General features: G+C 41.6%; 1 long non-coding RNA gene across 1 annotated transcript in view; it reads left to right on the top strand.

Annotated features, from left to right (window-relative positions):
* Window positions 1-25566, top strand: part of LOC139772482 (uncharacterized) — a 95157-nt gene continuing 69591 nt past the window's right edge. The window contains exon 1 of the long non-coding RNA XR_011718132.1: window positions 1-78. This is a non-coding gene — a long non-coding RNA (uncharacterized lncRNA). The remainder of the gene's footprint in view (window positions 79-25566) is intronic.

Genomic DNA, 25566 nt, shown 5'->3' on the forward strand with positions numbered 1-25566 from the left:
GCATCCATATCCCTCGGAAGACCAGAAAAAACAGTTGGCACAGGACACGGGGTTGACGATTCTTCAAGTTAACAACTGGTGAGTGCATTATTTCTTACACGATATTTTACCGCGCGTAAAATAGTTATAATTTCCAAGTACTAAAATTGCATATCATAAAAAAACTTCATGAAAAAATCGATTTTTAAAGTTTAATACGCGACTCTTTTAATTTTTGATTGTTATTTCCAATTTTTTAATATGTGTTTAATTTTTGATTGTCATTTCCAATTTTAATATGTGTGGTTGAAAAAAATTCATTAAATATAAAATGCGCTGCACAGAATGGAAATAAATCGTTCAAAAATTTGGTATATATTTCATTCTAAACATTTGTCATGAAAAACATGCGATAATCGGGGAATTTTATAGGGTGTATTCAGACTTTTGCGTGTTCGCAAGTGTAAACAAATTTATCTCTCGGCCATGATCGAGTCTTCCCAAGCGACGACGATCGAAAGCTCGCTCGCTCGCTCGCTCTGCATGCGTGCCAAGCGAGAAACTTTTTCTAGACCGGCGGGCATGAGAGCGCGGCGAACGGGCGTCGAATCATACGGCACGTCGCACGTGTCATATGCGAATTCCAGACACCCTGAAATTACGCCCGTACATCAAACGGAACGAGGCGTGCACGACCGGGGCTCGGCACACCAGCGATTGCACGTTGACGTTGCAACAAGCTGATTATTTCAGCGCGCCAATCACGCGAGTACAAACGGCGCGGTAGGCGTAGTATGCGTGTCAGCGAGTCAAACGGGCGGGCTGATTTCCGTAATTTGTGTTTTTCCATGACCTCAAGGAAGCGCTGATCGCAACTGTAGTTCCCTGACTTCGATTTAATTCGCTCTGACACGTGCGTCATCGATATTCACGGTTTTGCTCGTTGCACTGCGACGCTTATGTAATCTCGACGAACGAATTTTGTATTCGTGAGATTTTCAGGATCGTTATCGTATTTTGATACAGAAAAAAAGAATTCTATAAAATTGCAAGAATTAAATAATATGTTAGTCAGTTGTGTTTCGCATATCGTATTAAAAAAGACTGCTGTTTATAAATTGAAAAGATAGAAGCATAGTATTAGTTGTAACGGTTTTTAGAGAGAGAGATAAGGGAAGAGTAAATGAGATCATATATGTATATGATCTGAGCGAGCAGTTTCATAACATAAGGTTAAAAATATACAAGTATGTATAAATATAAAATATAGAACGTATGTATGAAGAAGACGTTAATTGTCGTTTGCTCTTAAGTTCGAGGAGTTATAAAATCACCGTTATTAAAAATAGGATTAACACTAAATTCCGCGTCATACTTAAGAAGTTATGGCGGAGAGATCGTTGCGTCCTCGATAAAGCGAAATTTATTCCGGATCGTTACGATGTTGAAAACATTTTGCCTCGATCACATCATCATTGACCGGAAATATCGGGTTACGTAACTTTACATCATAATGCATCGCAGTAATCCTCATATTTTTCAATACAATTCATTTGCTCGTATTCGCGGTACATAATGCTTCTTCTCTAGCGTGTTTTATCGCGTTGGATGTACATTAATGCGTTAGAGATCCTTTGTTATTACGCTCTATGAGAATATTAGATCGTCGCTGCTTCGCTGCGCAAAAATTCGCTTTTTGCTAATATTTGACGTATGATCTTGTACTTTTTATGTCATGGCCAACACATTACACTATCGCAGGGCCAAGTATCTATGCATTTATATCTATAATTGTATACGTGCTCGTGGAAGCATTTGCGCTATCACAGATACGAATTCCTTCGTTAGCGATTAATATCCTTTGTATTTTCTTTATGTGAGATATTTCGATAAAATATCAAAACTTATTTTCTAAAACGCAATTCACAGATTTGCCGTGTGAGTATTGTAAAAGCTATTTTCATTTGGGTTGAATGAATTTGTTTGCTCTCAATTATTACACACATTATAATGAATGTACTGTTGCTCTGGTTGGTTCATGCTCCAATAATATAGATGCATCTTAACAATATCGAACGAGGAAACTGCGTAATATAGGCACACCACACGGATGTAATGTAGCGTTTAAAATAATATCTCGCTCGCGCTGGTCGCGCAGTCTTGTAGCCATAGAATTGAAGAGCTTCTAAAACGTTTATGCGCCGCGTTCGCTTTACGCACCTTTAATCTTAGCGCGAAGAGTACCGTATTGGATATTATACTAGTCGCTGTTACATAGCAACTTTACGATTTTCGTATCTGGATCGTCAGTCGCAACCTCGGCAATCTCTTCCTCGGTCGTTTTCGCAATTTCCTGTTTGTTACGAAATTTTCTTTCGCTCCGAGATATCTTCACTCTTTTTTCTTTTTTGTGCTTTCTACTATAATGACTAACATACCGGTAGACACAGTATTTGAGTCGGTTGCAATTGCCTGATAGTAACCAGGTACTGATTCGCGATTCTATCTTTATTCCCGTTATCTCGTAAGTATTCTCGCTAGTTATCTCGATTTTTGCGAGGGCAATAACTTGTTGCGGAAATGTTTCACGTTCCTACGACCCGGTAGGTAGACTCATCCACATTCGAAGACATTTCGTGAAGACATCATCGCAGTCGTCGCAGGTGCGACCGATAAGTTGCGGCACGATTGTACCGGCGATTACGTTAACGGCCGGGACGCATATTTACGGCCCGCAAATCGTTTACCATTAACGTAGGCAATTCGCAGATACCGTAGTGGATACAAACGAGACACGTTGATTACGAAACGTTTGCACAGACAGTTAAAAATGATGAGTTGAAAAAAAAGACAAGTGCGCGAGAGATTGCTACGAGATAATATACGCTAACGCTTTACGGCCGTTTTTTGGTACATTCGCAATTTACGAAGGAAACAGTTTTGGTGCATACGAATTTACCAGGAATGTAGTCTGCGAGATTTAAAGATTATATCTTTAATGGCGGTAATCAATAAATTGTTGCGTGACCATTATGCGTCATAATAATAAATTTAAGTTCTACTTTACGTAGAATTTTATTAGACATTGTCAACCTTGCATCGCTTTACAACGTATTGCTTATTTAACATCCAAGCTAATTATTATGAGCACAGAAATCGTTAGTCCATTTATCATAATAGAATAATTCTCTTCTTAAGTCCTTATTTTACATTGTATAACGATTATTTCTCGACCAAGTTCTAAGCAATTGTGATATTTCCAATGCTCGTAAATTATTACACGGTACAAAGTGTAGTTTAAATATCTGCGATTTGTTATTTAAAAGGAGAGAAACGGTAGATATAATTTTAGCGATATGACGATCTCTATGTTTAATCATTTTCTTATATCGAATTGTTTTTGGTAAACTTACAAAGTAATCGCACGTTATTTTTGAAGTTCATAAATGATTTCACAGAACGTATGTAAATTCAGGATCGAGTTACCCGCTAGGTGCAAAAAATGGTGTAGCGCTCGCCGCGCGAAGCTGCATTTTATATTCCAAGGATTTCTCCAATTTCTCTCTTTCGCGATGACAATCGCTTTTCAATAAAGTTTCCCCGGATATTTTCGGAACTCGTAAATTATTAGACAGTTAACCGCATTACTTCGAGGACAGGTTTTCGTGAACACGATCGTCGTCGCGACCGTTAATTCCCTACGATCCGGTATTAGCCGGAAAGGGTTAAGACGACGTTAGAGCCGTCCTGTGAAAGCTTAGTCCTTTCTGTCCCGCGGGGAGAGAGAGAGAGAGAGAGAGAGAGAGAGAGAGACAGAGAGAGAAATCCCCCGTTTCTTCGAGTTGATCCACCTCACCCTATCCTCCCGCCGCCCTTTCTCCCAACGAGGAATGGGCTGGGTCTTGCACCCCCAATCTCGCCATCTTGATAGATGTTTCCGCGTGGCACCTGCGCCGGCATCCGAATTACTGCGGGCCCTGTTTACCGTGATATTTAAACGACGTAGTCGCGTCACAACCCGGCCCCTCCGCTCTCGCATCCTCTCCTCTTCTCTCCTCTTCCCCTCCTCCCGTGGATGAAATCGTGTCGCGCCGCAGTAATCTCTTTGGCTAACTTTAGCGGCAGCGAAGATCGAAATAATCCAGGTTGCCGTCGTTCCACGGGGATGAATCGGGCGAACGTGCATGCTCGACGTATCGTCGGAACCGGCAGAGGGAGGTTCGGGATGCAGGGAAAGGTGAGACCGCTCGCGGCCGGATATAAAATGCGAAACGAATTGCATCGGTACACGGCGGAATATGCGCAACGCGTCTTCTTCACTTTTCTTTCCATCATTCTTTCCCTTTTTTTTTTTCGTTCTTCTTCCCTCTTTCTGTTGCGCCGCGACGCCGTGGAGACGTGGCTGGTTGGCTCGCGGCGCGTATAAATAAAATCGTCGCGACATTCGCAAGCGTCTCGCGTTGGCTTACAGCGAGGCGGGAATGGGGAGGACGGAGGATTACGGTAATTGAGCACAAATCAAGTTTAAGGAGGACCCACCGGTAGCGATCCACGAAGTTGACGCTCGCGATGCCTTCGCGCAGCCAACCGCGCGGCGCGTCGTTTATATTTATTTCCATCGCGTTTCTGGACGCGCCCACGCAAAGCCGTGGTAATTACCGAGTCGCTTGCGCTTCGTCGTCGCGCGAACGGTGCTAATTGCGTCGTCGACGATCGGAAAAGTGGGGTGAACCTGGAACATTTGGCAAGAGCTCGTTGTTTACATTCGGTATTTTTCAACGTGTCAGCATTCCTCGGATGTTTCTGCTGAAATTTACGTCAGAAAATACATTTTTCTATAAATTCGCTGCGTGAGTGAAAGCAATTTTTAATTTATTTTTAAATTAATTAGTAGCGTTATGAACGATGTCCATGAGTATACGATCGCTCTTTCTTTTTTCCGAATTTCAGATTAAGGTATCATTTTGTGCAGTACAATAAAAATAAAGCACAAGATATTTTTCTTAAACAAAAATGATATTTTCTATATATTTTCTGTATATCGAGATTTCGAGAGAGAGTTTTGATCATGGCACATATCGTTCCTTGCAGTACTATCTCTTCAGCTTCCAAATTCTCTGTCTAAGTGTAAAGCTTTAAACGGTTTTAAACGGTTGTTCGATCTTCACCTTCCTCCGCGTATTGGCCTTCTTTTACGGGGGGGAAAACCGTCTCGAGCGAAAAACGGAATAGAGAAGGTGAAAGCAAACTCCACTCGCGTTTTTGTATAGCGAGACGAAAGTGCCCGTCGTGATATACGATTTGCATTGGTGAGCAGGAGCAGGTATATAAGGGTGCGGGGCGTAAGCGGAGCTTACGAGGCTTGCACTTGCACCCGAGAAGTGCATACGAGCGGCGAGCCCACGGCAATTTCTTCGCGGCGCGATAAGTTTTGTGATATATTTCGCCGGAGGAAACTCATGTTTCCGTAATGCAATTAGAGCGTGGCCATTGCCCCCGTGCCTCGCAACGCGTCAGCCGGACAAGGAGAGCGCACCTACGACCACGATGACTATGAGAATGGTGGCGACGGCGGCTCAGAAATGGCTGCTCTAATTAGAATACGCTGGACAAATGAAATAATTCGTAAATAAAATAGCCGAGAAACGTCTACGTGCATCGAGAAGACCGACCATTCCCCCGGGGCGCTTTCTCTCGTTCTCTCACTCTCTCTCTCTCTCTCTCTCTCTCTCTCTCTCGTTCTCGCTCCCTTCGTCCACAATTTTCCGTCACATATATCAGCCTGGACAGTAGTTAGAACCGTTGCCAGCTTGTTTTACTGTGTGCAGCCCTCCGCGGCTTGTACACAAGCGTGCGCATACCTCTACCTAACGTGCGTCTGAAAATCGCACGTACATTGCAGGAATCAGCGTAGGGAAGAAATCACTCGCGTGCGTGGTGCGTGCGAGAATGTGCGAACGATTACGTACTTAGAAGTGCAGGGAGATGAACGGTTGAGAATGAAATTGTTAAAATTAGCAGGTAGATGTTGCAATAAAAAATTACTATGGTGCATTAGCGCGATTGTAAACCGTATTTAAACTCGACAATTGCTCATCCAGGAATGGGCCAGCTAAATAACTTTATCCTCCTGTTTGAGAACCATCATCCGCAAAACCATCGTTCTTCGTGTCGCACACTAATGTTCACGTGCATCATTTCAGCGGCAGCGTGCGAGCGGCGCAAATGTGTGCTAATATTCTCGCTAATTTAACCGCTCTCTCCCCACTTGGTGGTGGTATCTTGCTAATAAAGCAGAGGTTATTTATCGGCTCTCGCCCACCTCGCGCATCCTCCTCCGACCGCGGTGGCTCTGGGCTGGCATGGCACCTAGGCCGTTTATTTCGTAGCCGCTACTCGCGGAATCTCGACGACATTTTTCTTTCGCGCGGTATACACCGCTGTATGCCGCAAACGGTAGCCCACGATTCACCCCGTTTAATCCGCGGTCGAAATAATTTCATCCCCCGCGCCGTTTGTCTCGTCGGCGCTTCCTCCGCCGACGCCTGTGGCCGTGTATGAGTTTTTCTCTATACGTACAGTATATATACCGCGCGAGATACGTCGTAATTTAGGTTACTTAAGTCACGGATTAAATAATTTTATCACTAGGCTCATTTATTCTCTCAATGTATATCTCGCGCATTATATCAACGCGGCGCGGCGCGGCGCGGCGCGCAACGAAATATGTCTTCTTGCACAGCGTAAACAGTCGCCTTTATTTCTCGCGATGAAGATCGTGTTGACATCCGTTGAAAATCGTATTTCTTCGTACTACTTCTTCGTACGGATTAATTACAGTCTCCGAATCTGTCGGCAATTTCTGAATCTGTCCATGTTGTGATAAGCGGTTTCCTGCGCGCGTTGAAATAATCCCACCGTCTTGAGAGCATTCTGGTTCCACTTTTGTTTCTCCACGACACGGTTCTTCGTTACATACGGTGTCCCGACGCCGATTTACTCTATTTAAAACCAGAGGTCGAAATAATTTTATCACTTACAGCTGCACCGGCGCCGCGCAACGCGCAGTATCTTGAGAGGGTTTCGATGTTAACGGAGACGAAGAGCGATTTCGTTTAAGCCTCCAAGACGACGCTTAATCACCGGACAAAATTTACCGCTTCGTGGTTACTTAGGGAAAGAAAAAAGACTCTGACACTCGCGTACGAGTGTCGCGAGATGAATAATAAAACGTAAATTCCGGTGATGCCGAGAATCTCGTCGAAATTGTCATCTCGATTTGTATTTATGTAGGATTTACGATACAATTAATACGATCTTATTATTATACTTCATTGAATAATACATAATAATCGTTTTCTGGTATATCGTTTTCTGTATAAGGAAGATCTAGTACCGACGGTACTAGCCTTGACGGCAAAAAGAAAAAGAGCTTTTTCTACGAAGTGTAGCTACTCGGTGATACTCTCTCTCAGTTTTTTTTTCGTCTTCACCATACGATCGTTAACATCATAACTGTACGTCGCGGGGGTAATTTAGATCGTTGTAAAACCACGAGTAATCTACGACATCCCCTTCGTATGTCGTATGCATGTGTATATGCATTCGGCTGTAACCGACTTGCTAACGAGACATTTCGTTTTACAAAATCGTCCGAGACCCGGGAGCCACGCGAATGGGGCCGTAAATCCCCGCGACCGGATGTTAATATCCCTCCGGCCCTCTCTTCCCCGCGTGCTCCCTTACCCCGGTGCGGGCCACCCCACCTTCGGTCCCGTGTTCTGCAAATATTGTTGCACCGGCGTGGATGTCACAGTTTTAAAGGCAATGGCCGTTAAACGTCACTCCCGTTGCTCCGGACCGGACCTAATCTCGCGCCGCGTATTCCACGAAAACACCATGACTCGTTTTGTAAACGGCCTTTGCCAGCGCGACTGAACGATGGGCGATAAATCATTGGCACGCGTAAAGGTGGTAACGCGTTTCGTCATGGCGGTAAATAATCCGCGCGGATCGAGAATGCCGCGTGGCACGCGAGACAACGGCATCGCGCATATAAGATGGTATAAAATTGATTTATCATTAATATTAACGAGCTTACAATGTGCCTCGTCGCCGCGGCCGGTATAAATTCCGTCGCGATAGAATTCGAATCGTTCATCGATATGTTTTCACGATGGAAACACTTTTTTCGGATTTAATTACACTGTAAAAAATTTTTGTAAAATTACAACTATTATAGTGGGTAATTTTGAGACCCACTATAATAGGTGTAAATTTCCACACATTTTTAATTTGTGTAATTGTAATACAAAATTACTTTTTCCTTCCGTACTGTAATTTTGTAAAATTACAACTATTATAGTGGGTCTCAAAATTACCCACTATAATAGTTGTAATTTTACAAAATTTTTTTACAGTGTACGTCGTGAAGATTGTAGGAAAATAGTTCCTGCGATCGGTTTTTTCTATTCTTGATCTTTACATAATCATCGAGAGTATCCGGGAATGAGAATAAGCTGTATCGTTTGCATTTCAAGTAAGCAACTTCGCATTCGGAATCAGCTTATATTCAGTTTCACTGCAGATCGTTCGATTACCCTCATACCTGTAGGATAGAGAATGGGAGCGACTTCCCCGCAAATGAGATTGTCGAGGAAGAAAGCACGCTATTATGGGAAACGGGGATGGACTCTCGCCGTCTTACGTATTCAGCGATAATTTAACAGTAGATTTCGAATCTCGAATGTCTGCGACGATCTCTGCTCGTTGTGAAAAGAATAATCGAACGGTAATGAAAAATTTGCATTTAATTCAATTAATTAAAAAAAAAAAGATATACTTTTATAGCGCATATTTGTTGTAATTCTCTGAAGGTTTTCGAATGATAGATATGCATACAAGAAAAATTATATAAAAAAGTTTATATACCTATATATGATCTTTGTATCTATATATGAATTTTTTTATTCAAAATTATGTCAGAAACTATATTCCGAATTTGTCATTGAGGAAAATGGATTGTTTCATATAATCCGCTCGAAATCGGAAAATTCGGTATTCTGTCAATGTACTGCTATAGCTAATTGGAGAATCATTATCGCTCGATCTGGCTCGAGCTATTGAAAGACGCGTTTCTCGAAGAATTTTAGGAATGTTTCTGCGTTCCAACGTGACCACGACGGTACTCGATGTGAATCAAGATCCATGCCGGGCAGACTCGTTTGCGCGCAGCGAGGGCAGGTGACATCAAGAACTGTAAGTCACATGAGTATGCGGTGTCGCCGGTGTTGCTCGTATCGCGCCGTTCCATCACTTCGCGGTGCCTTCTTATAGAGTCGGTACGCCTTATACGGTTGCGTACTCAGGATTTCCAGCCTGATTGAGTGTAAGCTCCCCGTATCGCTTATTCTCCGGAATTTCAAAAACTGCCTACTGACTGCATAGTCAATGCACGATAAAAAAAAAGCTATCATTTAAATTACCAATTATTACATCGGTAAAATTTAATTGGACGTTTTATAGATTTTCGTAAAACGATGCGTTATATAGTATGATTTTAGATGCGATACATCTTATTGTAGAATTACAGTAATTTGATCTGCTGCAATAACAAAACTTGGCGTGCTCATTTCATGCTCGCTGGCTGACTTCGTCAAATGATCTCGTTTAGTCATCCTCGTGCCACGTATCCGCCCCCTCGACGTCTCTCATCAACCCCGCCGAAGGCTCGGAAAGTCCCCTCAATGCGGTGGTACTACCACCATCGCCTCCTGTAGCTAGCAGGAAACCCTCTGGGGGCCTTTGGGTGGGCAGGAGTCGGATATCTAATTAGCGGGGGCTGATCGGTAATTACTACGATTAATCAATCCGTTTTCCATTTGTGCGCGCCGCGCGCGCGCTGCCGGTCTGAGAAGGAGAACAAATTGAAAGCAAGAACGGGATAGGCATATCGTAATAGTCGACGAGGAAGGGAGAAATAGGTCCCGGTTAGAACCTCCGGCGGAAAGGGGTACCAGGATCGTGAGAGAGAAAAGGGATGCGGTTGCGGCGGAGCGAACTTGTTCCACGATTCCGTAACCATGGTAGTTTTGAGATTGGGATTGTCGGCCTTCTGGTCAATTAAATTTCCACAATAGAACTACGTTCATAGATCTAGTTTGAATATTACGTCATTTCTTAACATTTCCAAATTTTCCTTAATAGAGTGTATCGGCTATAGAAATACTGTACGACCTGTTAACATATTCGATACTTTAGAGAAAATTAATGGACAACATCGAGTGCCTCTCATTGTTAGATATATTCGTTTGTCGAGATCTATGTTTACGTTTTTATATATATAGAAAGATATATTGTTATGATTTTGTGAATGATATAATTAGATTAGATGTCTTCTTTGCTATTCTCTTTGAAATATCCGGTGACAATGAATGTGTGTGCTATAATGATTTGTGTTAAACTGATTTCGCAATCGACAGGAATCGTACACGATATGCGCTTGTAAAATGGAAAAAGAGAGACGGACGGGGGGAAAGGGAAAGCTACAGAGGATCAGTAGCTTTACGAGATTGACCGGGTCAAATGCATATGTTTCGACCCACTCGACAAACTTTTATTGCATTAGACTCCGCACGTGCATCTGCCTTGCCACCCTTGCTCTCTCTTCCTCCCCCCTCTCTCTCTCTCCTTTCCCTCCCCCCTTCTCTCTCTCTCTCTCTTCCTCCCTCTTTAGTTCTGTTCATTTTATGTTTATTGAGAACCAGCGTTATCACTGACGTAGACAGGAAAGATACTTTCGGTTGTGTTGCTTGTTTATATACTTGATTATTATTGCGAACGAGGTCACTGAAGACAAGAAAAGTGTGTAGAAAGCACTGTTTTTAAAAAGATTTAAAAATGAACAGAAGAATGTCCAGATATAAGAATATAAAACATGTACAAAAAAATTAGAGTCATAACAATTGAAATAGAAAATGTTATAAAAGTTATGTAATCTGATAAGTCTGTTAACGAATGAAGTAAAAAGTGATTTGGTACATTGATGGAACTTAAGTAATAATTATCATGAGGAACTACAACACATATTGAAAAAATAGATTTTAAAAATATTCTAACGATATTAATATTTCAACGAAACAGTCTTGAAAGATTATGGCGTTGAAGGATTAGCTCAATATATAAGAAAGATATAGCATTATGATGTTACGGCACTCGATGTAGAATCCTATTAGGAACAGTACGCTAATGTTGCACAGGGGTGTTGAGGCATATGGAACAAAATCGCTTGATGCCATTAGCTTCGACTTTGTAAATAGTTTTCGCTCGAAGAATAACAACGCCGGCACGACGCGGAACTGAGGGGTTGTAACCCTAAACCCTCGCGCTCGCCATTCTCTGTGAGCGTCGACATAGTAAAGAATGCCCTCGTATGGAAGGAGTCGATTGTGATCGATCATCGGGGATTGCTCTCTTTAGACCCTTTCACGAAAGGGTTAGAGCCCACCGCATCGAAGGGAAACGGGCTGCCCCGTTATTTGTTTTGCGCGAGAAGATTATCGCGTTATTACGCCCAGCGAGTCAAGGGTCCCGAAGATCACCCTAGCCTTGAAGACACGCAAACACTTGGCTTCTCGAATTACATTCCAGGATTGGGAGACGACATGCCATTCCATGTTGTTTAATCTCCCGATTTACGAAATCGAGACATTTCCTTAGCAATTCTAGGTAGAATCAAATTATTAACATTAATCGACCAAATTTGCGCAAATTATAAAAGCGCGCGCGTGCTTACTTCAAATACGCATAAACATTAAAAATTAATAAAATTTTAGCATTTTAAAGAATTAATTCAAATTTATTTATTTTAAAAATAATTTTCTACAAGAATATATATCGAATGATGACAAAATTGTTGCGAATTTTCGCTTGAAGATGCGTAAAATAAGGTATATAAAGATGCAGGAAACGATTTCGCGTAATCATTATAGTTGCAATGATGTCTGTAAGCGATAAAGTTCTATCGTTATTTTATTGTTTTGGCAAAAGATAGCCAAAGGTGAACTCGAAGCTTGAGCGGGCACGTGGAGACGATGGATCGGAAAGATGGAAGTGACTGTAGTTATATAAGAGATGGTGGAGCTGAAGGAGATAGACCGGCCGCCTCGGAGGCTTACAGAAGAGCCGTTGAACAGGGACAATGCTTTCATCATTGCCGCTCTTTCTTTCATTCCCTATGCCAAAAGTGGACCGCTCTATCTCTCTCTTTCTCTCTCTCTCTCTTTGTCTTTTCTTTTTACGCTTTTTTTGGCCGCAAAGGATCCATTGTCGTCGAGTTGTAGGTGGGTACCGTCAGCCGGTAGGTATCAATGTCTCTACGCGGCAAGGGTTGGGGGATGGATGGGTTTTATAAAAGTCCCTTCTTCTTTTCCGCTTCCTCTCGCTCTGTACGCTTCTTCCTCACTGCGTTGTCTGCATTCTCTCGGTACCGCGTCTTTAAAAGACAAAAATGGTTTTTTCTGTCCTACTTGACCGCGATTAGTATTGGTTTTTTTTAAATAAAATTATTTAAGCGCGCGGATAAACTGTGGTAAATGATTAATTGTCCACTTATGAAAGAGATTACTTAAATTTCATTTCAAATCTTACATTTAAATTTATAATATTAATCGATATAAAGTTAATTCGTATATGGTATGTTGAACTTTTTTTTTATCTTTTTCAATAATATTTATGGATATATTCTCTCTTTGTGACGTTGCGGTGGGAATTTCCATTGCTCGAGCAAATCCTCCATTTTCATCTCATGTCCCCGAGGATGAAGACATCTTTCGGAGTATTACCTCGCGATTGTAGGATGATTGTCGTCTGGGAGCCCCGCGGGAGGCCGCCAGATGTTTCGCGGCGACCCAATCAGACGACCCCCGAAGCAGTGCGCGACAATCAACCATCAAACAATCTGTCACCCTCCGGAACAGTCCGGTTGCTTGGGTGATCATGAGCCAAAACACATACAACCCTTCGGTTCTTTAGTCTTTTCATGGAGCGAATGCAAGTGAGCATATGTTTTCACGGCCGGTTTGATTATTTTGCGTGTTATGATGCGTGTGGTAAAAGTAGGTGGCTTTTTATTGTTCGTTTTATATCGTACATTCAGCACATTCATTTTTAATTTATTTAATATATTGCTAGACATAACGTGTCGTAATATATGCCATAATATGTGTTACATATCTGCAGATCGGTATTTAATTAAAGTCGGTTCTAATGTCCGTAATGTTGTCGTTTGTCGTAATGTTTTGTGATAATTTTATTATCTTTATTATGAAATTAGTATTTTCTGCAAGAATTATTTTCGGAATATCTGTAATTAAAACAAAAACTTTTTTTTATTTTATTCGTTTTCGGAAAAACTGATAACCGATTTTGTTGTCGCTTCCACGAGTTTATCAATGCAGGTAGGCAACGATTGTTTTAGGATTCGTAAAGTCCCGTTGTTCGGATCGTCAAGAAATTGGAAAACAGCACGCGCATTATTACGGGATCAAAAGAGAATGGAAGCTTAGTGCCTCTTGGCGTTTTAGCCGCTATAAAGGACAACATAGACAGGATCTCCTGGTTAAGGACGCACCCCGTGGTATCTCGCACGGAAGGAAGCAAAAGGCGTTCACGGGGTTACAGCGTGCCTTAGGTCCTTGCTACGCCATTCGGAAGCTCGTTTGATGGCCCGTGTAACCGTTATTGTCTCTAGACAGCACCTCGTATCGTTACTGCAGCGCTTCTATGGCATCATTGACCACACATCCGATAACGACAGAACCGAGAAATTGTTAAAATCCACCACGCTGCTCCTCGCTAACGTCTATCCTTTTTTCGTTATTTATTCTTGTGTACCTGCTTGCACACATTTCGAGTTTACTTTCATCCTGTCTTAGTTCATTCCTTCGTTCTTTTCTTTTCTTGGGTTCAGAAACGAGGAAGACGCTGGCTAACGTCGTGGAGGAAACGGCGGAGGCGGAACGTAGTAACTAAGTTTTTATTGGGCAGTATATTACGCGGACCGGCGATGGCTTCCGTCTCGCCAGCGTCTAAGTTAAGCGGATAACCGTATATTTCCGAAGGAGGATCACACGCCCAGCACCTGCGTTCCAATACTTAAAGGTGTCTCTCCTTCCACCTCATCTCTTTCTCTCACCGTTCTTAATAACTTCGTTCTGCCGGTTAACCGCATCTCTGTAGTATCTTTTATTAAAAGTTTCATTATTCTGAAAATTCCTACATTATTAGTTCATACGCATATTTAGATTGATTTGTATTTTTTTACTTTCAATACTTTTTATTTAGAGAACGATTTAATATAGAAAACAATAGCTTATTTACATTCATTGTCATAAAGAACTAAAGAAAGCATATTGTTCAGAAAGGTATCAACTTTTTCAATTTACGTATTCCACCGTTCAAATAATGTAATCGGTCTTCTTTTTTCGGGAACTTTAGTCTCTTTATCTTTAATTAATCATACTCCTTCTTCCAAAACCCCTCCCCCTTAACCGGATTGTACTATATTAAATTTATAATAGTTTTCACTTCTCGCGCGATGTTAAAGCTTGTATCCCTCTTACCGGGAAGCAATTTACGCTAATTACAAACGCTGCCTAATTATATATCCGACCTATCCTTCCTTCAGCCCCAAATCTCTCGACGCTCCTCCCTTCGCACCTTTCACTTTAACATTCACTGAATTCGCAAGGAAAAGCCCTCTTCGTTACGGCAAAGGCATAGAAACGTCATTTATAATGTATAAAATATGTTTATAATTGACCTCAACGTTTTATAAGAATCGAGATGAATATGCGTTCATCTTTGTTATGAAGATTACAAATCTATTCGAGCGTAGTCTAAAATACTCACTGAGCGATTTAGCTTTCTGCTTTAGATTTTCTTAAATGTTTGCTTCGCGGTGGTTTATGCTGAAGAATATCTTTTTAAATATTTTTCCCGCTAATCTGAAGGAAATTGCACAAATTACAAATTTCCTTTATTGTTTAAAATGTATTATTATCTATTTCAAAACTATTGACAAATATTTTCAATTATTTACGGTTGACATCGATAAAACGTGCTTACTCATTCATGCTTCCGGAAACTGTGTTATACAGTTATTGTGAGACGTGATTGTTAATTGTTAATATAGTTTAAATACGGCTATTCTCTAAGATTGTGATTTCGTACTTGTCTGGTAAAATCTAGTTGATTTTTAATCGCGAAAGCAATATAGTTACAATAAGCACACCAACAAAGCAATATAGTTATAATAAGCACACCAATAAGTAACCAACAAAGATAACCAAAGGATTTCTGGTCTCGCGGGATTTTACATATTCTCTCGAATCTGAAAATATTCGCATGCAAAGTCTTTTTGGCGTCGAGGGAAGTTTCGAGGGAAGCGGAGGGCGGCAACCGGGGGGCCGGCCCGTTTATAATAAAGCGCAATATCCGAGGATTTCCTTAAGTTGCATATTCAATGATTTCCTCGGAGACTTTGGTCGTTCGTCGTAGTGGTACGAGGGGAGAAACAGAGAGAGGTAGGGCAGGAGAGGCTGTATATCGAGGGAGCAACGTAAAATTGGAATCGTTAAAACGAGCCGGGCACATATACGCTGATGTTCAAAATAACTTTTATTTTATATATATATATTGGTACAAAATAATTACAAACTGAAAAACGATTTATTTGTATCTAATACGGAATTTATTGCAACACGAATGAAAATTTAAGTGTCGAAAAATATATTTAAAAAAGTTTTATATTGATACAATAGGAATTTTTAATTTTTACTTCTGTATTATTATTATTATTATTAGGAGAATGAAACTTTCAATAAGAAGAGAAATGAAAGAAACGAAGCGGGGCTTAATGTATCTACTGCATATCTCTTGTAAGTTTCATCGTGACGATAGATGTCCGTCATAATTCGTCAGTTGAATGACAATCCGGAGCAACTTATTCGACCCTTTAGGTACACAGATTGCCACGCACTGTTTGACGCAGCGTGTATTGCCGTGGGTGGCACCGGAACTTCAATTCAGCGTGGCAGCGGCCGACTACATGATAAATATTGTTTAGCCTTGTCCGACGTGAGTCGGTAAGTGAAGCCGGGGTTCGTCGCGGCTGATGGTGTTGGACCGGGTGAGTGATGTCCAGGCGCGCGCCTCCCGTCAACGGGATAGGTCGGCGCGAAGGAGAATGATGATGACATAATGACGTCGCAGTGGGCGAGCAATGGCTGACATCCGCCACCGAATATTCTAAATCACTTGCTCGCGCTTGTCCTCGTTATCGTCATCGTCGGCATCGTCGTCGACGTCGTCTTCGTCGTCGACGTCGTCGTCATCATCGACGTCGTCTTCCTCGTCGCCGTTGTCGCCGTTGTCATCGTCGTCGTCGTCGTCGTCGTCGTCGTCGTCGTCGTCGTCGTCGTCGTCGTCGTCGTCGTCGTCGTCGTCGTCGTCGTCGTCGTCGTCGTCGTCGTCGTCGTCGTCGTCGTCGTCGTCGTCGTCGTCGTCGTCGTCGTCGTCGTCGTCGTCCTCATCATCGTCGTCGTTGTCGTCGCCGTGCGTGTTGTTCTCCTTGTCACCAGTGTTGTTCGCGTGCTTGTCACCGTCATTCGTGTTTACAAGCCTCCAGCACCCGTTGCCTGTCCATCTCTTTGTTACCGAAATTCAGCCTCCGAAGCATCAGTGAATGGATAGTTACAGGATGTTCATTATCAGAGCCGCGGAATGTAATGACGGAAGCGTAACGATGATTACATTGCGCTGCACTGCGTGCCCGTGGTCTATCGAGTGATAATTTCGCGTGGCAACCGCGAGCTTGTATGAATCACGTTTGAAACAATAAATTAATCAGGCTCTTTATCACAATCTCATGAGCGAGTGTGCGATATGATTTTCTGTATTAAATTAACGGATATTGTTGTTTAACGCGGCATTGAAAGAAAATGTTATTACTTGGATGTGATTTGGCAACCTCACTCGGCTCACACAATATACTCGTTTCAGTGTACTCATCTTTAAACATGTAGAAACCTTCGGTAACCACGTAGCCCGTTAGCGACGATGACGCGGTACTATCGACTAGAGCCGTTTAAAGGCGCCAATACGGTTCACGGTGGTGAAGAATAAGGGCACTCCCTGGCGCCCCCTTCTTACAACGCTTTATTTCTTCTACTACGGCGACCGGAGGTACAGTTACCGGTGCAAAACGTGGGAGGCCGTATCGTGGAAACCCTCCCTTATTCGACGAAGGCTGGTGGATGAGGGAGAAAGAATGCTGGGGTCTATGAAAAATGATGACGCGGCGCTTGTAAAAGAAATGAAATCGGGCCCGCCGAGAAAAAAGAAAGTGAAGTTTGCCGGTGGGGTTGAAAATCGAAGGGTGGCGACGAAAGCAGGATGGATTCAGGGGTTGCCGGCGGGGGAGGGGGGGAGAAGAGGGAGCTAATTCCAAGTGTCAGGAATAATAGTGTGCATTATCGAAGTGACGAGGATTATCGAGAGATTGTCGCATGTCGTTTTCAAGTTTATTCGCTGATCGACTTCTGCTATACCTATATTTTTAATAATCGACTGAGAGAAAGCGAATTTCTTATATTTACAGTTCTTTCGAATAAGAAAGGTTAGCTATTAAGAAATGATTATCAATAGAGATAAAACGCTTTTTATTAATTTATCATGAATCTCGTATCAATTAATTTTAATATTTGTTTCTTTTATTTAATTTTTTATTTGTGATACAATTGAAAGCCTCTTCTGAAGGTGATAATGCAATTTTTATTTTTTCTTATTTGTAACATTGTACACTGTGTACGTTGTGTATATGTAGAGTTTCATAGGTCATTTATTTTCTCTAAAACGATCGACAAACCCTACGAACGGCCAGTAATCGGCCTACGTGGACTCGTAAACACTACAGGCTGCAGCCATAATCCAAACCTTTACAGTTGACCAGAAAATACCACGAAGACATCGAAGCAGTCCTTTAGGTCAGGTGGCTGGTGTTCCGATTTTCACGAGAGTAGTTTAAAAGCTCCTTCGTGATGTCATCAGACTTTAACAACAAATTCTGTAGTCTCTCTCTCTCTCTTTCTTCCTCTTTAAGTCAGTTCCCTTCACGTTTGTTTTTTGCCAAAAGAAGTTATATACATTAGAACACGTTAAGAATATTTTGTACAGCTTTTTATTATTATAATTGACGCGTATGGCTATCCTTCTCTGAGAACGTTTCATGCGCGCAAGGAATTTATTCTGATTCGAGTTTTGGATTTTAATCGAATTCATTTCCTTTTGTATCTTCCGTATTGAGCCCACTTTTTCGGTCTGCCCATGCCTTCGTTCGCGATGATACTTAACATAACAATGAGAACGAGAAAGCATGTGGAAGCGTGAGGAAAAGTAGACGGGATAGTTGAGCGCGTGCGGCGATGCGCATTTTGACAAATCGCTTCGTTCCTCGTCTTCTTCGTTGCCGAGACCCTTTTTTGATCTCCTGGCGGGGCTGCACGTCTAATTCTCCGGAATGTTTTCGGCCTGACGTCTCGCTGGGTCTCAGCTTGCCTCCATCCACAACGGATAGTTTTCTCCTCTTCTCGCATTTTAGTCTATGCGTCATGCTTTTTCGAATCTCTTTATATCGAATTTATCAACGCTTCACGGAATACGGATATCTCTATGACATCCTCTCTATTGTATGGCTTATTTCCGTTGAAGAAAAATATCAGTATTGTACTCATATGCGCATGCACGTATATTATATTTATATCAAGCAATAAATTAAATAAATTCTTTATTAAAAACAAATTTGTGTTATAAGAAGCGAAATATTTTATAATATTGAAAAATATTAAATTATATTTTTCTAATGGTATAGTTATAATTTAATAGCAAATTATTTTATTAAAAATTTTGTACCGGGTATGCTAAAGTTTTAGTTAGCAAAAAATATATTGAACGGCCAAATGAACATGACCCAGAAAGAGCCTGTCGTCTCCCCATTTTCATTTCCCGTAGCAATAGTTCATTAAAAAGGTGTTTTAGGGGCAATTCCATGAGCTATTAGATAGCTTCTATCACTCCTCCGGGTGCCATTTTCTTTCTCCCTTACCATCATCCTGGCCGCGAGGATCCCTGCCTGCGGGAGCATGGATTCAACATGGACATTACTCTGGTTACGGAATCGGCCGGTTTTACAGATCCGAGAAAAAAAAGAATCCGAGAAAATGTCATTCTAAAGATCATTACCTTTCCAAGATTTTTAAGATTTACGTGTTTCAATAAAGTTTTACAGTTAGTATTTAAAAGAGATTAAATTTTAATGATAATTACATGAAACAAGAAAAGAAAATATGTATATTCAAAAAGAGAAAGAGAAGAATGGCATTAAGCGAATAACAAGTTTATATAATAAAATGGAAATTTAAACGTCAACAATAAAAAAAATATAAAATGTTGAAAAATAATAGATAAGAACATGTTACGATGAAATTATCGAATTTTTATTAAATGGTCGAGTAGTTTCAGTCGAGTAGTAATAAAGTTTTACAGTCAGTTAGTATCTATTTAAAAGAAATGAAATTTTAATGATAATAATTATATGAAGTAAGAAAAGAAAATACATATATTCAGAAGATGGTATTAAGCAAATAACAAATTTATATTACAAAATGGACATTTTAACGTTACTAAATAAAAGGATGGAAAATATGACATGTTTAATCTGAATAAAATTATCGAATTTTTATTGAATGGCCGAGTAGAGTCTCTGTTACTGTTAGATTTTAACGTAGCTTAAAATTCTAAAACAGAATATGAAGCAAACTTTTTAAACAAGAAACGAAAGAATCGTTGTTGAGAAGTGGCAGAAGGAGCACGGCGTGTCCGAGTTGATAAAACCTTCTCGAAAGACGAAGGCGAGGGTTCAACGGAACAGCACCATTTATCACGCGGTGGAACCAGGTGTAGAGAAAAGAGAGGTCGATATGAACGAAGGAAGCGAGTGAAGTAATAAACTCACGAAAGAGCGGTCTGGAAGAATCGGAAAGAATGAAGTTCTTTTTGCCAACTTTTACAATCGCTCGAATATCTCTCGTGTGAAAAATACGAAGTATTAATAAATATAACATTCCGAATTAATATCTACAAACATATCTTATTAGTTTAATTAAATACAGCTGATATAGTATTATAGAATACAGAGACAAATTTTTGCCTGACGTTTTTGAAATTAATGAAACACGTCCCAGTGCTGTCAATATTTTCAAACCGTTTTCTTTTCTTTTCCTCGCACAGTGTTTTGGAGCGCTACTTAAGGAATATCCTAAAACGCGGTGCGAAGCGGGTGTATATGATAGTATAACGAGGCGATTACGCGAGCCATGGTATCCCTAGGGCCCTCCTTTGAGGAGGGTCTGCAGGATTCTGCCTGAGCCGCACGAGGAAGTCGCCCCAGGGTAATAACGCGTCATCTCCGGAAGAGGCGTTCGCGTAATTATACGGTAGCTAGCGGCCACCTCTCCTCCTTGGCTTCTCGTCTGCTCGCCTCCGTTAAACCGTAAACTCGTTGGTCCTGTAGGCTACCGGTCTTCCGTATAATATGCCCTATTTCTCATAACGTAATAATGGTGCGAGAATCCGAGGCAGGTCGCCATAATTCTTTCAATTTCTAACTTTCCACGGATTCGCAGCTTCTCTACGATATGAGTTGTACATATTAATTTGCGCGAACCAGTCATTTTCATGACTATGTATATTCGATTATTCAATAATGTTAGCTATAAATTATGAGACATTTGAAATATTCATGTAGTCGTGTCGCCTGTTATCAAGTACTATATAAACTACAGCACTTTTACAGAATCGTTATATAAAGTAGGAGAAGTTTGTAGCATAATAATAGCTCTGTACCGAGAAGATAGCTTGATTTGCGACAGCCTTAATTTATGTAAGAAGGGACAAGACAGCCTAGACTAAACAGATGCATAAATTTCATTTTTTTTTTTAATTGGCACTCACGATGAATCAAGTTAATTGTCCGCCACTTAGGCGCACTTTTGAACTTATTTGCGATTATACAGAGAGCTCGTTTTAGTGCTGTCGCGCATCTCCAGGAAATATCCAAGCAGTTCGACCTTGTGCGTCGAGTAGACTTCGACGTTTTCCGCTCACCTCGGGCATTTCATTATTACATTTAGCGGACGTAACAGAATAATGCGGCTATTCGTCTTTCTCGCAAAATCGACTCGCACGGAGCCGGCTTTCTCAAGCGAACGAGTACGTGTGCTCGGCATTTGGTAATTATTCGTGCATCCGGTTTACCAAAGATAACTTAGCACGGCCGATCGGTTATCCGTAAGCGTATACGTACGTATGCCGGTCCTTAACACATTCGCCTCGGATTTCCGCGCAAGTACATTATACTCTATCAAGACGCATTTAGCGTGCAGTCCGCTCGCCAAAGTATCTGGTACCATTGCCTAAACGCCAAGTCGCGAGCACTCGTTATTGCGGTAAAATAAGACGGCGATCTATCTTTTCTGTAAAGTTTAGCAACATGTTTTGCAAAATGAAGCTAAATAACACTAGTTTAAACATATCATTCGTATCTGTCCGAATATTCTCATTCTTTAAATATTTCAATACGGATATCCGTTTCAATGACACTATGTGAAATATGTATTAAAAATCAGTATTTTGAGAAAAAACACGCATTTACATAATTCTTAAGAATATATTAAGTTTGACGTACAGCACTACTTTTATATAAACTAATTCGCACGACTTTGAATGCTATCATTTTTTCAATACTTCATGAATCACTTTAGTTTAGATCGTTTTCATAAAATTACAAAATTATTATTTTGATTGTTAATTATTATAAATATACGTTGAAACTGCAGTGGTCATCAAAGGATAAAGCATAACAGAGTGTAAGAGGAAAACTATATATCCTTAATCAGCCATTGAATCATGACCGGCTAGTTATCGTGCTTCCATTTCGCCATCCATTTCGCTTTAACGAAGTAGTAGCGCGTAATGTCAGTAGAGCGTTTGACACCTCGTTCAAGCGGGTGAACGGGCGCGGACGACCGAATGCGCCTACAAAGTGATCGTTGGAAAAGCGCGTGCGGTTCGTTAAATCGACTTGGTCGGAGGTGACTTCGCGCATTAGCCGCGAGACACCCCGAGAGCAACGTATTGTTGCATACTATTTCGAGAGCGTGTGATCTCAGCGCAACAGCTGTGCTATCTATCACCAACAATGATTCAGTGATCGTACAACACAGCGCGCCGCTCCCGCTGCTCCGTTTATAGAGTATAAACTGAGGGAAGGCGGCGCTGAGAAAGGGAACAAACGAGGCAGAGAGAAAGAAAGAGAGAGAGAGAACAGCAACCTCTGGCTCGTGCCAGACTCGTGATCTTCAAAGTATAGGCAAACCTTTTTATCCTTCGCGAACAACCTGCCGTCGTTACAAACGCCGCCGTCGTCGCGACGCGACGCTACGTTCTCGGCGTCGTTTAAAGGACCGTATCCGGATCCAATTTCATAGTCGGCGATATCCCGCACCATTCTCCTTTCTTCTCCTCCTCCTCCTCCTCCTCCTCCCTACCCCCCTCGCGCGCGTACCCAATGGATCTCCCATTTTTCTCCTACGTAATATTCTCTGTTCCATTTCATAACTCGTCATGGTTCTCTTTCGGTCCTTTGAATTACGCTCTATTATGCGCACACGCCTTCTGTTGGGACAAGTAACATTGCCCAATCTCATAAAAAAGTGTGATTCTCTTCGCGAGAGTTATAGTTTCATGGATGATGTAGTTTTATCATTAGTGATACGAAACTGTGAATCGGCGCGAAACATTTCCGTATGAGCGCAAAACGGAAATTAATGCAATGGCGAACAAGTACCGGTAATGGTAGAATGTTTTTGAACCGCGCACGGATATGCGTGTGTATGTAGATATATAGATTGAAGCGAGATATTTCGTTGAGAGATTGAATGCAGCCATGCCTACGGGGCAGTTTAATTTATACCGCACGACCATTTTGTAAACTGCGGCTGGTAATTGCAAATTCTGCGGAACGTCACGCGTGCTATTTTGCGCGCTTTCGATTACACATTTATCATACTTTCTCAGAGTTATGCCGTAAACGTATTTACATATTTATTTTTCAAGAAAGCATTTAAATATGCAATCCTCGTGATCGAAGGTGCAGTCATTCCGACCCAGTAATACACTTCTACAAAAATTTTTAAAACTTTTCAACGCATATCTTTTTCCAATTTGGCGACATTGTTTATCGTAAAGAAAAATTGCAAGAAGAACGTCACGTTGCCTCTTTAACTAAAGGCTATAAATATATTATTTAGAATTTACGAACCTATTGCTCGCCTCTATTCCGACTTGGATGAACGTAATTGCGTCGGACGCATCTTTTTATATATAATCTTGGAAGGCATAACCTGATTTTATTTCTCGGTCAAACACCATCATTAATTCTTTACGACATCTCTATAAGCGGATGAACGATGCATTCCGAGGACGAATATTCGTTTTGTGTACATGCACGGAGTAGTCTGTAATTCATTGCTAATGAAAGCTCCCCAAGTACTTCGAAAGATTCAAATTCTTTGGTTATTTTTTTGATACGTTCTCGATAAAGTAAAATTGTGGAGAAATATTCAAAAAGTTATGCGAATTGCTTTATTAACTAAAAAGATGCTTCGTAAAATATTGGCCTGTTATTGTGAAGTCGCAATAACTTATTCGCATATATTATCTAATCTAAAGTCAGTGTTATTTATTTATTTTTTCGTGATGCCAGTATAACTAAGAGAAGGCTGATGGTCTTATCTTCTTCACGGAGGGTATTCTGTTCTCCCTTTAGCCCTTCCTCGCTCTGGACTGTGCGATCTAGTCCAGATTCGTGTCGCGAGCTCGCTACGAATTCCGAATCTCTTTTTCGCAAGGGTTGAAATACCGCCGGTTCAAGGCGTTTCCTCTTATCGAGTGGAACGGGACCTCGTGCGCCAGGAAAGAAAATGTAAATCAGGCCTTGGGGTTAGGGAAGGACGGGTAAAGCCCCTTCGCGCCCCTGGGAGGAACCAGGAGCTACAGTGGAATGGGGGGATGAAGTCGATCGACGCCCGGGAGCTTGTGTATGCGTCTGCCTTTTATATGTGCCCTCGACCGTGTGCGAGCATCGGTCCGTCGATGCAAATGCAACTCTCGTCGGGGGTTGGTTGTTTCGTCGCCCGGTGATATATCGCCTCTCTTGCGCACAAAACTCTCTCTCTTTTCCCCCCTTCTTTCTCTCTCTTTCTCTTCCTCTCTTTCTCTTCTTCATCCCCGCCTGTGCTCCAGAGCGAGCAAACTCGACGTATTTTCGAGCCCTGGGGGCCAACGCTGCCGGGTCTCTACGCTCTAGAGTCGTCTATTTTTTTTTTTACTCTTTTCGTCTTTTTATACGTCCCTCTGCTGGGAGCAGGCTTTAGGCGGAGCCGGACCAACGTCGTTTCTGTATTAGTTTTTACGAGGATAATACACAACGTTTAAAGGGATAAGGGATTAAACGGGCCAACCAACTGACCACCAACCCTTCCGCGTGTACGTGATATTTATACAAGCGACGTGTAACATGTAGATTACTGTGGGGGTAGGAGATGAGAGATTCCATCGGCACTAAATAGATTCTGAGAAGTATAAATATAAATTTGTATCAAAGAAAACCGACGGTAGAATCGCAACAACCACGTGGTGCTATTAATATTTGTGAAATTCTTATATATGTGTTTAGTGTTTCCATTATTTTATATTTATTTACCAGATGTCTCAGTAGTTCTACAATAAGGAATAGAATCATAAATGTGTATCGTCAAGCGCAATTAAATGAAAATATTTTGGTGAAATATATATATATATATAATATATATATATATATATATATATATATATATGTAGACCTTGCAGTGTTTTTTCAAAATATATCGTACCAATACATGTTGAGAGTTTGAAAATCGTTATGTCGTTTCTGTGTTCGGTATCACAGGAAGATGCAATATGTAACGTAGCATTCGACGAGGGAACGATTCCCTCGGAAGAAATAAGCGCGACATAAGGTACCGGAAGGGCGATCGTACTCTGGCAAAAGCCGCGGTCGCTTAGCGTGGCCGCTTTGGGAGAAAGCATCATAAATAACGCCCGAACTTCGGATCTACTCTCGCTCCCGTCGCCCGTCGCCCGTCGCCCCTCATCCCCCGTTTCTCCCGTTTTTCTCTCTTTCTCTCGTCTCGCCTGTGTTTCAGTCCACGGATATCACCGCGGCTTCTCATCCCGCGGTGTTTCGGGCGGGCGCGCTTCGATCTCTCCCGGCAGGGCTTCGCGAAATATGAGTAAAAACTACGAATAAGAGGGTTGCCGCTGTGTTACATCCATAAATAACGGGACACGTGACAACCGAGCCGAGTGGCTGTCGTCGAGGTACTCGTGTATTACTGTATTTTCTGGGTTTGCACGGGCTGGTGTTTTCAC

Source organism: Temnothorax nylanderi, unplaced genomic scaffold, assembly GCF_030848795.1.
Source record: "Temnothorax nylanderi isolate EJ_2023f unplaced genomic scaffold, tnyl_v1.0 TNYL_tig0050_pilon, whole genome shotgun sequence".
Classification (NCBI taxonomy): Eukaryota; Metazoa; Arthropoda; class Insecta; order Hymenoptera; family Formicidae; genus Temnothorax; species Temnothorax nylanderi.